The following is a 15,486-nucleotide window of genomic DNA, read 5'->3' on the forward strand; positions in this document are numbered from 1 at the left end:
TTTAGGCTGCGACAGGTCAGTTGTTTCACTCTCAACCTTAAATGTTTCTCCTCTGACTCAGACAATTGCACCCATGTGGGGTTCGGACCCCTGCTTCAGTCCCCCCACCCGTGGAGGGCAGGTCCAATCCTGCTAACACTCCTGTTTTCCCCCAGTTCCTTCATCCTACTGAGATTTGTGCGGTTGTATATATTCTTTTCTGCTGATCAGGCACTCCTGTCCCTTTCAGCTGGTGTTCTGCATGCACTTCTGTGTCTGACAGTGTATTCCTAATGTATCCGTGGAGAGAGATGTACTCCACATCCACCTGCTCCTCTGCCATCTTGTTCTCCTGCACGCCAATATTCTTGCCTGGAGAATCCCATGGACAGAGGTGCCTGGAGGGTTACAGTCCATGGGGTCACAAAGAGTTGGACACGACAGAGCAACTAACACACACATGATTATCCCAGCGCTGTTATGAGGATAAAATGAGAAAATGAATGGAAACCACTTAGTGCAAACACTTACTAGACCTTCCATAAATGTTGATAACGATACAGTAAATTTTCAGTAATTATCTCATGCTACATATCTGCGAGTGACGACTCTTGTCTTACCTTTTCTAAGCACCTCTTAGAATGACAGTCCTTAAAGATATCCTTTGTAAAAGATATTTAAGCATGTATCTTAAACTCTACATCCAATAATGTTACCAAAACAAATCTCCTACAATGAAAACATTGATTTTTGACATATGGATAACTGGAGCCCCCTACTGTCAGGGGAGCCCTAACTATCTGATTTTGTTTTCTGTTTTTTTCCATCCAATTCTCAAAACTCCTAGGAGCCTTCTAGGAGTCCTGAGAAGACTCGGGACAATTGGTTAACCCAAGACAACAGAGGGCTTCCCTTGTGGCTCAGACCGTAAAGAATCAGCCTGCAATGCAGGAAACCCAGGTTCCATTCTTGGATTGGGAGGATGCCCTGGAGAAGGGAATGGCTACCCACTTCAGTATTCTTGCCTGGAAAATCCCATGTACAGAGGAGCCTGGAAGGCTACAGTCCATGGGGTCACAAATAGTCAGACATGACTGAGGGACTAACACACAACAACAGGTCCCACATGGCAAAGAACCTGAGAAAACCAGCCCTCTCCATAACAACAGGAGATGCTCTCCAAGAGCGGGATAAGTTGAGATTTCTTGATGCTTCCAGAGTATCTCAGGGGCTTCCCTGGTGGCTCAGAGGTTAAAGCGTCTGCCTGGAATGCAGGAGACCCAGGTTTGATCCCTGGGTCAGGAAGATCCCCTGGGGAAGGAAATGGCAACCCACTCCAGTACTCTTGCCTGGAGAATCCCATGGAGGGAGGAGTCTGGTAGGCTACAGTCCATGGGGTCACAAAGAGTCGGACAGGACTGAACGACTTTACTTACTATAGAGTATTCTCGAGTCTCTTCCCCAGATAGAAGCCTCCATCCTCCTCACCACCTCCCAAAGAGCTGAGCCCCCTCTCACTGCCCTTCTGAACCCTGGGGATTCTGGTGCATGGAGACTAGCCAGACCCCCATGGCAGGCACCTCATTGTCCCCACTCTGCTCTGCTCTGAGGAAAGGATGGAGCCTGGGAGCCACCCAGCCTCCTCCCCTTTAGAAATCAAAGTCTGAAATAGGCAGTCAAGAGGCTGAGGAAAAAGAAGAGACAGAAGTGACCTGAGAGCATAGCCGCCGCCACCACCACCATGGGCCTTCACAAGAAACCCAGGAGTGAGATGATCCCAGAGAAGCTGCAGACGCGGGAGGAGGAGAAGGTTAACTTGAGGCCACTCTCCGTGCTCACGTAGCCGGTCCAGAACAAGACCCCGGTGCCCATCAACTGCCGCAACAACAGGAAGCTCCTGGACGCTGTGAAGGCCTCCGACGGGCACTGCAACACGGTGCTGGAGACGCGAAGGAGAGGTGGGCCGAGGTTTCCAAGGGTGACAAGGGCAAGAAGAAGTCCAAGCCAGTCAACAAGGACCGCTACATCTCAAAGATGCTCCTGTGCTGGGTCTTCGTGGTCCTGTGAGACCCGCTCAGCCCTGACAAGGAGGGGGCCTCCTCCCCGCCGTCAGAACCTGCCCCTCATTCTTGTTAAACAACAAACAAAAATACTAAGGAGCACTGATATTCCGTTTAAAACTGCAACTCTCCCCCACATCTCCAGCTTTATTCCTCTCCATTGTGTTTATCATCTTCTTACATTCTGTTTTACTTGATTTCTTGGTTGTCTGTTTTCCCCTTCTAGAAAGTAAAATCCTCGAGGGCAGGGATTTCTTTCTTCTTTGCACACTGCTATATTCTAGCACCTAGACCCTGCAACACTGTAGGCTCTGAAAATATTTCTTAAATGGCTGAAGCAATTGAAGAGTATTTATTGGATTTGAAAGTGGCTCTATCTTTTTGACAGATCATAACAGGTCAAAGCTTTAAAATTTCAAATATTGTGAGTTTTACCCATGTCCTCCTTGAAATATTATGAAAGTTTATCACAAGCATCTCTAAAAAGGCTGAAGTTTTAAAATGGATGCAAGGCTTAAAATAGTAAATGATACTGTTTTCTTTGTTGTTTGTTTTTCTTCTATCTGCCTCGTCCCCTCCACCAACACCACTGCCTTCCCCCCCAACCCCTGCCCTCCATTGCAACATAGACATACACATCCTCTTGGATTTTGCCCCCCTTAGACATCTAGATTATTTTGTAAATTTAAAAATACCATGAGGGAAGGAGGGAGAAAAGAGTCTGTTTTTAGTTTTAAAAGCCTAGGCCCTGAGAAAATTCAGAGCATAGGAAAATCGTGAGTATGGGTCAGATATTTATACCCTCAGACCAGGAAAAGATTTCCCAGGCTGTTGAGGGCAACCACTTGTTTTCTGTATCTATGACTCTGTTTCTATTTTGGTTTTTTTTGTTTTTTTTTTTTACTGTTTTTAAAAATTTTATTTTTGGTTGCTGTGTGCAGGGCTTTCTCTAGTGGTGGTAAGCAGGGGCTACTCTTTGTTGCAATGCAAGGCCTTCTCGTTGCGGTGGCTCCTCTGGCTGTGGAGCACAGGCTCTAGACACCTGGGCTCCAGTAGCTGTAGCATGTGGGCTCAGCAGTTGCGGCACAGGAGCTTAGCTGCTCTGTGACACGTGGAATCTTCCCAGATCAGATCATGTCTTTATCCATGTTCCCTGCACTGGCAGGTGGATGCTTGTCCACTGCACCCCGAGGGAAGTCCCTTTTTATTTTTACTACTTTAAAAATATGTATTTATTTATTTGGCTGTGTTGGTTGCAGCATCAGGATCTTGGCTGCAGCTCGTGGGGTTTCCGTTGCCGCTCTCGGGCTTTGCTCCAGTTGTGGTGAGCAGGCTCTGGAGTGCGCAAGCTCAGTAGCTGCAGCACATAGGCCTAGTTGCCCTGGGGCATGTGGGATCTTAGTTCCCCAGCAGGGGATCTAACCCATGTCCCCTGCACTGGAAGGCAGATTCTTTACCGCTGGACCACCAGGGAGGTCCCTGTTTTGTTTCTTAGATTCCACATGTTAGTGAGACCATACAGAGTTTACTTCAGTTGGCATAACACCCTCTAGATTCATCCACCGTATCACAAATGGCAAGATTTCATTCTTTTTATGGCTGGATAATATTCCATTGTGTGTGTATGTATATGCATATACACAGTGGAATATTCTTCTTTATTCCTTTGTTGATGGCCACTGAGGTGGTAATGTGATGTTTTACAAAAACAACACAGATATGTGGGATTATGGATTATTTTGTGTGTTCCCTTTTGTGAAAAAAAGGGATGACAGATTTAAATTAATTTGGCTCCAGGCATACTGGAACAAGATTTTGTTAGTGCCTCATTCTCCCCCTTACACTGAGGCTCTTCCAGGGCCCAGTTACAAGTCTTGCACTACAGTAGATGTAGCCACAACTAATATAGCTTCCAAAGAGGACAAGTAAAGTGAGCCCCCTGGGATCAGGAAAAGCAGCAGGAGGAGGGGCAGTGAAGTCTCCTTGTTTAAATGCATGTCATGTGTGTTCAGCTCAGATATTTCTCTTATTAAGCTCATATTCTATGTGATTAATACAATTTATAAAGTTTCATAGATACATATCCCTATAGTGTTACACAACAAATTGTGTGGCTACCCTAGACACAACTTCAAAAAATTCACCTTCTGAATTATTCCTTCTATATGACTTCCTGATCCTTTATTGACAGACCTACAACCCTCATGATTTTAAGTGTCTCTTGCTGATATTTTGCAATAGGAAATCTAGGCTTAAAGAAATTTCTGCCAGGTCATTTATTATTAATAGTGACTATTTCCCTCATTGGAGAAGGCAATGGCACCCCACTCCAGTACTCTTGCCTGGAAAATCCCATGGACGGAGGAGCCTGGTAGGCTGCAGTCCATGGGGTCGCTAAAAGTCAGACACAACTGAGCGACTTCCCTTTCACTTTTCACTTTTGTGCATTGGAGAAGGAAATGGCAACCCACTCCAGTGTTCTTGCCTGGAGAATCCCAGGGATGGGGGAGCCTGGTGGGCTGCCATCTATGGGGTTGCACAGAGTCGGACACGACTGAAGTGACTTAGCATTAGCATTAGCATTTCCCTCATTAAGTTACAAAGGAATGAGGTACTTTAGAACCCAGAAGAAGCCTCCTGAACCTCACTTGGCGAGATTGTGTGATATGTAGGCTACTCATAGGCTTAAGGAGGAGAAGGCAATGGCACCCCACTCCAGTACTCTTGCCTGGAAAATCCCATGGATGGAGGAATCTGGTAGACTGCAGTCCATGGGGTTGCTAAGAGTCAGACACAACTGAGCGACTTCACTTTCACTTTTTACTTTCATGCATTGGAGAAGGAAACGGCAATCCACTCCAGTGTTCTTGCCTGCAGAATCCCAGGGGCAGGGGAGCCTGGTGGGCTGCCGTCTATGGGGTCGCACAGAGTCGGACACGACTGAATTGACTTAGCAGCAGCAGCAGCATAGGCTAAGGACTTGAGGTTTATTGTATGTGTGATGGAGACACATGAAGATGCCCAAGGAGAAAGTGATCTCTGCGTTTTAAACCCTGCTTCTCAGAAGCTACTTTTGTAGCAGTATGAGCAAGGGTTGGAGCACCAAGACTGTGTGAGCAGGAAGTGGGCAGCTGCAGTGATATGAGGTAGAGATGATCAGGCCCATAGAGAGAGCTGTTATTTGCTGAGTGCCCCATCTGTGTCAGAGAAAAGAGCTCAGTGTTTCTCACTGCTAGTCTCCACAATAACCTTGTGAAGCAGTTCTTAACTTCTTTTCACGGATCAGAGAAATGGAGACCTAGAGAGGTTCATCACGTTGCCTAAGTTCACACAGCTACGAAATGTTTGTTGTGGTTGTTCCAGTGGCTGCTGCTGCTGCTGCTAAGTCGCTTCAGTTGTGTCCGACTTTGTGCGACCCAATGGACGGCAGCCCACCAGGCTCCCCCGAGAGAACTGCTACATCCCAAATGCCAAAAGTGCCTGTTTCACGAAATTCTGGAGACAATCTTAAAGGACATCTCCCTGCCAGACTGGAGAGAAGTGGGAATGAGAGACGGAATTTCAGAAATAGATGATTCAGAATCTATGAGATGTATTTTGTTATTCAGTTGCCAAGTCATGTCCAGCTCTTTGTGACCCCGTGGATTGCAGCACACCAGGCTTCCCTATTCCTCACTACCTCCCACAGTTTGCCAAAGTTCATGTCCATTGAATCAGTAACGCCATCCAACCATCTCAAATGAATGACACTAAGAAGAGCTCACAAAGAGAGAACATTCTGAAAAACCAGCAAAGTCAGCATCAAAGTGTGGTTTCTGGAGCACCTGGAATCCATCAGCATCACTTGAATTCATTAGATGCCAAACCTTAGACCCCATCCTAGAACTTCAGAGTCAGAAGCTCTGGGTTGGGGCCAACAACCTGTGACCTAACAAGCCCTCCAGGTGATTCTGATGTACAACCAATTGAGAGAACCATCGAGGGAAGGGCTGGGCAGAAAATGAGGAAAAGAGTGCAAGAAAAGAGAAATGAGAGTTTCTGGAAGAAGTGGTCAGTGGAGACAAATGCTGTGGACTCAAGCAGAGCAGCCACTACATCTGATGAAACAGGATGTTCTCGATGACTTTGCCAGGAATAGTTTTCCATGGTTGGGCAGACTGAGGGCTTATCTGGAATAATAATAATAAAATGGAGAGTAAAAGAAAAAGGAGAGATCACTAGTAGCTTTAGAAGGACATAGGGTTAAGGGAAAGTTTTTTGTAAAGAGGACAGAATTATGCTTATATAAGACAAAGGTGAAAAATAAACAAGAAAAAAAAAATTAGAAGCTCAAAGTGACTGGACAGTAAGATCGAGCTGAGTGTTGTAGGTAGCAGGGGCAGGGAGATACTGGTTGAAACAGGACATACCTTTCCAGAAATGGGAAGGACAAAGGCAGAGAGAAGTCCAGAGGTGTTGAAAAAGCAAGGACGTTTAACACTTAGCATGATGCCTCCCACCCAGCAGGCTCTTGGGACTAAGGAGGCCACTAAATTTCAGCTTGACTGTTCAGTGGCCATGTGGCCTTAGGCAGAGCAATGGACCTGAGTCTCGGTTTCGCCCATCTGTGAAAGGACAGGCCAGATCTTAAGCAGAGCTCAAAGGGGCAGGAGCTGGGAAGCAACCTTGGAAAATGGGAAGATCTAGAACAATTCCTGTGAGGAATGGGAGACAGAGACCAGTAAAAAGAGCAAGTACACAACCTGGTAAAGGGTACATGAGGAGCTTGTGAAACCAGAATGGTACAAAACTTAAAAATAATGTTCCAGCTCTGGACTGACATTCCAGTCCTTCTTATTTTGGTTCAACTTCTGTATACATCAAACAACAAATAACCCCAAACCCAGGATTGTGTGGTTACTGAGAAAGGAAGAGCTGCTTATAGCGGATTAATTTTATGTATCATCTTGACTGGATCACTGGGTACCCAGATGATAGTCAAACTTTATTCTGAGAGTTTCTGTGTGGGTGTGTTTGGATGAGATTAATATTTAAATGGGTGGACCCAGGTAAAGCAGACTGCCCTCCCTAATGTGAGTGGGCCTCATCCAATCAGTTGAAGACCTGAATAAAACAAAAGGCTGACCTCCCACAAGTCAGACAGAGTTCTCCTGCCTGATGGCCTTCGAGCTTGGACATTAGTTTTTCCTCATTCTACTGCAGCGTCTGGCCTTCAAACTCAAACTAAGACATCAGCTCTGGAGATCTGGGACTTTCCAGCCTCCATAACTCTGTGAGCCAATTCATTATAATAAATCTCCTCTCAGAGTTTCCTATTGGTTCTGTTTCTCTGAAGAATCCCCCCAACTACTCTACTGTCTCCCTGCATGATTTTACCATTCATCCCCCTCACTTTTGGAGAGGATTTGAAAGGGCTGCTTAGCATCATGAAATTTCAGGCGAGCCTTTCAACATGCAAACTGTTCCTTACAGGAGCAAAAGCAGGCTCATTGGAAAGGGGTTCTGAAATGAAGTGAGAATAAGGGAAAACAGAATAAACAGAAGAATTACCAAGGTAAAACAATCAAAAGAGAACCAGAATGTTAAAAGACTGTGGCCAAACAAAATAAGGCATGAAAGATACGCAAAGTTATCAAAGAAGGAGAAAAAAAAAGGAAAAATGGAGAAGTCTTGATAAATGTTATTGGGGCCTCACAATTTCAATGTGGGATTTGATGAGTTTGGGGAGACTAAACTGGAGAGTTAACTTTTCCAGGGAGGAGGAACTGAAGCTGTGTGTCTGAGTTTGAAGATAAGAGCCTTCCAAATCATTTATTTTAGAAAAGGAATTCTGAGGCAAGGGCAAACAGCCAATTAAAATCTGTAGCACTTTGGGAAAAGCTCACACTTTCCTTCAACTGAAGTACCTAATTAGACGGCCCCATTCCAGAACTAACACTAGCAATTCTCAAGCAATCAATTCCTTGTTCCCAATGGTCACACCTCTCTGAAGTTGCAGTACTTCCTGAAAGAGTTAGGAATGCAATATTAGCTGAGCCAGATGAATACCTTAAATGACTTAAGAGGCAGAGGCAAGATAGAGGTTAGAGTAGCAACCATTTATATGATAGATTTATTTATTTTAAAAAAATATTTATTTTCTTGGCTGTGCTGGCTCTTAGTTGCGGCATGTAGGATCTTAGTTCTTTGACTAGGGATCGAACCCCAGGCCCCCTGCATTGGGAAAGTGGAGTCTTAGCCACTGGACCACCAGAGAAGTCGCTCTGATAGATTTCTATATTAAGTTAAAGAACAGAGATCATAGCTGCTTGTTTCCCAGTAAAAGGGCATAATGGATTGAAGCAAAAAGACAACTTGCCCCCATCATGAATGTGGAAGTGAGACATACATATTGGGAAAATGGGAAGGAAACCAGTGTCCTCCACCCCCACGAGCTCTGTTGTCATATGTTGGCTATTGTCAAAGAACTGCCATACCATTAGTTAGCTGGGTATGTATCCAATAGGGTCTAAACTGCCAAGTAATTTTATAAACACATGATGACTAGGAGTTTGAAGAAATCGGGGCAGAAATTCATAGTAAAGTTCACAAATTACTAAACTCTGCCTGGATCTCCATGGACATTTGCAGGATACCATTGAGTCTGTTCACAAAGCACTCTTAAAGAGTGACGGGGTAGACAGCTTTGGGGTGCAAAGTCCAACATACTTCCTGGCATAGAAAGTTCTCAATAAATCCAGGTACTGGATGAACCCAGCACTGGCCATAAATGTGACAAACACATGAGTAAGAGCCCTGCTGGGGATTCTTGAAACATGTCAATCAGACCATACGGTGGGTTCCCTTTGCTATGAGAACTCAATCTAGGTTCTCTGCCGTGGGCTGTAAGACCCTACTGGCTTCAAATTGTTGACACCCCCTCTAGGTCAGAAGCTGTGCTGACCTTGCTATTCGAACCCTCTGAGTGCCTTCCCCGCCTGGACCTTTGCATCTGCTGTTCCTCCAGCCAGGGATGGTCTTCCCCTAGTTCTATGCAGGCCCAGCATCTTCTAGGGCAAGTCACCACCCTATTTAAAGCAGCTCTCTTCACCCCTTCTCAGCCCAGGTCACTCTCTTATCACCTCACAAGGTCAGAGGTGCAAGGCTGTACTTGATGTGTTTGTTGCCGCCCCACCACCAACAGGTCAGCTCCAGGTGGGCAGGGTCCTTCTCCAGACTGCTTTGACACAGCCAGGTTTTCACAACTAGTCAACATTTGCTGAAGGAAATGGATTCTGCCCTCAGGGAACTCATAAAGTGTACCTTCAGGGAAGGGTTGTCCAGTTAAAGAATGTGAAGTCACTCAGTGGTATCCTGACTCTTTGTGACCCCATGGACTGTAGCCCGCCAGGCTCCTCTGTCCATGGGATTTTTCAGGCAAGAATACTGGAGGGGGTTGCCATTTCCTTCTCCAGGGGATCTTCCCAACCCAGGGATCGAACCCAGGTCTCTGGCATTGTAGGCAGACTCTACTGTCTGAGCGACCAGGGAATCCCCTGGTGAATGAACGAACTAGAGATATTCTCTATAGAGAGTGTATCTATATTCTCCACAGAGAGTGTAGAGGAGTGTCAGTGACATGCACCAAAGCAGCAGAGAGAGACCATCAGACCAGTTAATCCTCACATAGCTTATTTCTCAGACACTGCTGGGAAGGAGTGCTGACTGTTGTCATGACAACTGGCAATAGCAGAGTTCCCTGAAACAGATGTGTGACGACCGGGTAGTGGGGGAGGGGTCAGCAGCCTGCTGCAGCTAAGTCCAACTGCAAGATGAGTGGAACAAAGGAAAACACAAAAATAAAGACACTGACAGAAAAGGCCATTAAACCTTGGAATAAATAGCAAGAGTACCGAAAGGAGTAAAACCTTGAAGTGTAAAACTCCACATCTTTCATAAAGGGGAATTCAAATTAATTTTTTATCTACATTGATATAAATATATGAGAAAAGAATTGAGGGAATTTGTATGTAATTTGAAAATTTAAAAACCTGGCAGGCTTTTAAAATTTAGAAATAATAAATATATATTAGAAAAAATAAATATATATTTATATATAAATAAATATATAAATATAGATCATAAAATTTATCCTTTTAAAATGTCCAGTTCAGTGTGCTGTGCTGTGCTTAGTCCCTCAGTCATGTCTGACTCTTGCGACCTCATTGACTGCCGGCCAGGCTCCTTTACCCATGGAATTCTCCATGTCAGAACACCGGAGTGGGTTGCCATTCCCTTCAGGGAATCTTCCCAACTCAGGGATTGAACCCAGGTCTCCCACACTGCAGGCCGATCCTTTACCGTCTGAGCCACCACATCAGTGGGTTTTGATATATTCACAAAGCTATGCAACTATAACCATTATCTAATCTCAGACTATTTTTATCACTCCTAAAAGAATTGGGTACAATTAGTAGTCACTCCCAAATCCCTCCCTCTTCCTGGTCTCTACCAACCATCAGTCTTTCTGGATCTTTGGCTTTGCCTATTCCTGACATTTCATATAAATGGAATCATACAAATATATGACCTTTTATGTCTGGCTTCCTTCACTTGGCATAATGTTTTCAAGAGTCATCCATGTTGTGGATTGGAACTTCATTCCTTTTACGGCTAAGTAATATTCCATTGTGTGGCTGTACCACAGTTTATTCACTCATCCATCATAAGTTCCTGGGCACATGTGTCGTGTCCACTTTTTGGCTATTGTAAATGATGCTGCTATGAACTTTCATGTACAGGCTTTGTAAGGATATATATGTGTGTGTGTGTGTGTGTGTGTGTGTGTGTGTGTGTGTGTGTGTGTGTGTGTGTGTTTACAATTCTCTGGGGATTATGCCTTGGAATAGAATTTCCAGTCATATGATCCTGGTGAGTTTTTAATGGGGGAATTTGCCTTCAAACTATATGTAGCTAGAGAAAAACTGATTTCAATTCACATGAGATGTAGAAAAGACAAGAAAGAAACATCAGGTAACATAAAAAATAATACTAACAATAAAAACAGCAGCTAACAAGTTAAACCCCTCTTCTGTGCCATGTGCCTTACTAGGAAGTTGGTACACACCATAAGGTTTAATTCTCACAATAATCCTAGAGTGTTGTTATAATTATCCCTCTTCTGCAGGTAAAGAAATGGGTTCAGACCCCAGGATGTCAGGCTGCCCAAGACCACACAAGAAGAGAGCACACAGATCTGAACGTGGCAGGGATGTCCAGCTCCAAGAGGCCAGCAGAGACCGCAGACTGCTGGGGCATTCCTCACCAGCACCCATGGCCTAAATTCCCCATCAGAGAGACTCTGGTCAAGTTGAAAACAAACATAAAACAATAATAAAATAATATTCTGCTTTCAGAACCCACACTGAGAAGCTAAATTAAAAAGAAGGAAAGCATCCATTTTGCACAAAGGGACATTGTTCCTGGGTAAGTGAGCTCTTCAGACCTGTGAGCAGACATTCCTCCAGCAGCAGTGCTCGGGCGCACTGAGGCTGAGCAAGGGTGGGGACAAGGCTGGCTAGGAGGCTGTCAAGAGAGCAGGGCCGGGGTGGAGAAGGGGAGGAGGAACCCCAAACGCTGGAGTGCCTGGATCAAAGGGCGAGACAAGGAACAGAGAGCAGAGGTGGGTGTGAGAGGCTGGGGTAAGGGGGTGTGGAGGTTTGAGTTTGGATGTCACTCTTTCTTCCCTTGGCCAGTTATCCTGCCACTGGGTTCAAGAAGGAGGCAAAATCTGTGACAACACATCCCTGGTGAGAACCACCCGCACACAAGGTAGATGTCTGTACACAACTTGCCTCTTTCCAAGGCCACCCTGTAAACTGCTAGACTTCTTGCTGAAGACCTGAGCTATTCACTTTTATGAACCTCTTAAATCCCTCAAAGAGTCAAGAGACAAATAATGTCCTTCAAGAACATGTACTGAATGTCCCCTCAAAATCTCCCTCCAGAGCCTGGCATGGCAGCCGCTCTGCACACAATGAGTGCTAAGTGAGCGCTGACTGACAGGAGAAATTACATTCCCTTTAGAGCCACCCAGCTGTGTTTTCAATTCCGCTGATTCAATATTTCCCATCAGAAACAGCTTTTGGTCTTTCAATATTGCAACTGGTTTACCATCGTGCGCAGAAAGGCACAAAGTATACGCAGCTGTCTTTTGTGATCAAAGAGAAAGCTGTCTCGTGTAGCAATCTGAGGTCCATCAACAATGACCCAGAAAGCAAGCCTTTGCTCTCCTGGGAAATCAAGTCTGGCAATCAGAGTGAAAAGAAGCTGGGCTGGCTCTGCCAGTTAAGAGACAAAGAGAGCCACCAGACATGCAGCATGTTAGAACAGCAAGGGCAGAAGAGCTCATTGCTCCGGTGTCCAACCTGACACAGTGCGCTAGCCACTATCACCTGTAGCTGTGCACATTAACTAAATTCAAATAAGACTACAAGGGCAGTCCCTCAGTCACCCCAGCCACACTTTAAGTGACCTGTGGCCACCTGTGATAGAGGGCACACTGGGTAGCAGAGACGCAGAATGTCCATCACCATAGGAAAATCTCTTGGATAGTGCTGAACCAGACCAACCATGTGGTCAGATCTGGAAAAAAAAAAAAAGGAAAAAAATAGACACAGATGTATAGAACAGTCTTTTGGACTCTGTGGGAGAGGGCGAGGGTGGGATGGTTTGGGAGAATGACATGTATAGTATCACATGTGAAACGAATCACCAGTCCAGGTTCGATGCAGGATACAGGATGCTCGGGGCTGGTGCACTGGGATGACCCAGAGGGATGGTACAGAGAGGGAGGTGGGAGGGGGGTTCAGGATGGGGAACACGTGTACACCCGTGGCGGATTCATGTCGATGTATGGCAAAACCAATACAATATTGTAAAGTAATTAGCCTCCAATTAAAATAAATAAATTTATATTAAAAAAAATAAAAACAAAAAAAAAATTAGTCTATTCTGTACCCACTGACAGAAATAACAGGTTGACTTTTTTAGACCAATATCCTTAACTGTTTTCAGAATTTGGACTTCATAGATCAGTAAAATACCTCTTTCTTATTTGGGGTTGCCAAGTTTATACTTTGTCAAGTAAGGCTGCCACCAGATGACTCTTAGGCCCACCAAGGCAGGCACTGTGCCTTTTCACTGCCCAGCATCATTTAGGCATATGCCCTGTACCTAAAACAATGCCTGGTGCCTGGTATGTGCTCAGTGACTGTCTGCTAAGTAAGTGATTACACAGGCACACACAGACATCCTTATTTTTTTCATGTTTTTGGTGAAAACTCTGTCACTGGCTGGCACCGGAAAGGTGTCTGGGTTCTATACACACACACACACACACACACACACACACACACAAGGCTGGATTAAGTCACAAAATGAATATGAGTCATCTAACATTTTCTGAGAACTTTACATGAATAAATACTTGCAACAAAATATAACAAATCAGAATGGGCTTCTCTAAACTGTATTTCACAACTAACCTGAGGGGCAGTGAAGGGGAGTGGGGAGAGAATGTAAGCTTTTCAACGGCACCAGAGTGCCCTCTTGTGGGAAAATGAAGTACTTGTGTGGTCTCAACTTTTAAAAAACATGTTTCTAGTAACACATTAAAACCTGTACTGACAAGTAATTATTCTGAGAATCAGCCCAAATATGTATACCGGTCACTATAAAATCTGGCCAGTTGTGTTGGTGAAAAAGATAATTACGAAAGATTTGTCACAGAACTATTCAACGAGGTCATCTACATACCTAGGAAATAGACCCATGAGAACTGCTTTTTAGGTCTGACATTCTGGTTTGTTTATCCTCTAGCTAAAAAAAGAAAACTACCACTGTCAGGTTTAAGGCAGTGTTGTACATACTGTTTACTCCACTTTGGGGCAAACATCAACAAAAATTTTTGCTGTATCCAATTTATTTTTCACTTTTGGTATCATTTTTTTTTGTTGTTTATAGAAACCATTCTTTGAAACTGTTATGGCTGTACTTTTACACTTTATAAGTAGTGATAAACCATACCCACAGTGGATTTTCCATTAAAAGACTACAAATGGGACTTTGATCATTTTAGATGATTTTTGCAAATTTCAGCTTGATACTCTGTGGCCTTGCAAGGGCAATGGACACCGATGCTGGTCAGTTTTGGCCAAGGCAGAGCTTTCTGCTTCTCCTGATCCATGTAGATGTAGAATGCTGGTCTGGCTGACAGGTAGGAAAAGCTGACTTATCCATGATGATCCTATTAAGTGTGGTCTGTGTGAAATAGAGAAGAATCACTATCTGAATGAGACCTTAAGAAGCTCACAAATTTTAAAGTCAACAACCCCCTCTGGGTGGAGGGGTTCAGAAGATGAATCTTTAAAAAGCAGTCTCAGATTGCAATTGGCTGACACTAGCATCTGAGCCTCTTGTGTGCTTGTAGGCAATTCCTCAGACGTACTCCTTAGACTGTTAGCCACAGCTCTAGAGAATTTAGCAATGAATTTGCATTTTTATTAAATTCTGCAGGTAAAGAACCACTGTGGACATAATCAATTCTGAGCAACTGTTAGGAAATGTCGCTTGTGTGTGCTGCCTGCCTTCTGCTTTGTTGTAAACTTTCTTCTTCTTGTTATTTTGACCATTCTTGCATGAAGGTTGTTGTCCTATTTCCCCTCAGTTTCATTTTTTTAATCTAGCTAAACAATCCCGGGGGGTATTCTCTACTGCTAATCACTTCCATGGTTTTATTCTGTTTCCTTTTTCCTCTCACAAGTCACTGGACTCGGATCTAAGAATATTCTATGGGTTAATCTGCCAGTAAATAAAATAGTTCTGATGTGTTGTATTTCCTTTTTAAAAAGGCCAGAATTACATTCATATATTAAAATAAAGCTATCCATGCTAGCAAAATAAAGACCATAAAAAACTTTACAATACTGAAATGGGTAAACTTCAATTTAGAGACAAGAACTGAATTAGAGCAGTTTTCAACAAATTTCCTCTGGAATACTGTTACAGACTTTCTAGGACAAACCATCCTTTACTAATGTTAACAGGAAACAATAACCACATTTCTTCTAAAGGCCAGCACGGTTTTCACTATAAGCTGTTCCACAGTATTTGTGTATACCACGTTTAACCTTGTGTGTGCGTGCTAAGTCGTTTCAGTTGTGTCCAGTGCTTTGCGACCCTATAGACCGCAGCCCGCCAGGCTCCTCTGTGCATGGGATTCTCCAGGCGTGAACACTGGAGTGGGCTGCCATGCCCTCCTCCAGATCTTCCTAACCCAGGGACAGAATCCGAGTCAGTATCTCCTGCGTTGGCAGATGGGTTCTGTACCCCTAGCGCCACCCGGGAAGCCATTTTAACCTTGTGTACATGTTAATTTCCAACATTTGGGGCTATTTAAAGTGAGAGC

General features: G+C 44.3%; 1 non-coding gene and 1 pseudogene across 1 annotated transcript; both read left to right on the forward strand.

Annotated features, from left to right (window-relative positions):
- The first annotated feature begins 1,212 nt into the window (after positions 1–1,212).
- TRNAS-GGA (transfer RNA serine (anticodon GGA)) lies at positions 1,213–1,285 on the forward strand. Its single transcript has one exon. It is a non-coding gene; the product is annotated as a tRNA-Ser (tRNA).
- Positions 1,286–1,720: 435 nt separating this feature from the next.
- LOC112449581 (small nuclear ribonucleoprotein Sm D2-like) lies at positions 1,721–2,047 on the forward strand (annotated as a pseudogene).
- Positions 2,048–15,486: the final 13,439 nt, after the last annotated feature.

The sequence above is a fragment of the Bos taurus genome, chromosome 14 (genome assembly GCF_002263795.3).
Source record: "Bos taurus isolate L1 Dominette 01449 registration number 42190680 breed Hereford chromosome 14, ARS-UCD2.0, whole genome shotgun sequence".
Lineage (NCBI taxonomy): Eukaryota > Metazoa > Chordata > Mammalia > Artiodactyla > Bovidae > Bos > Bos taurus.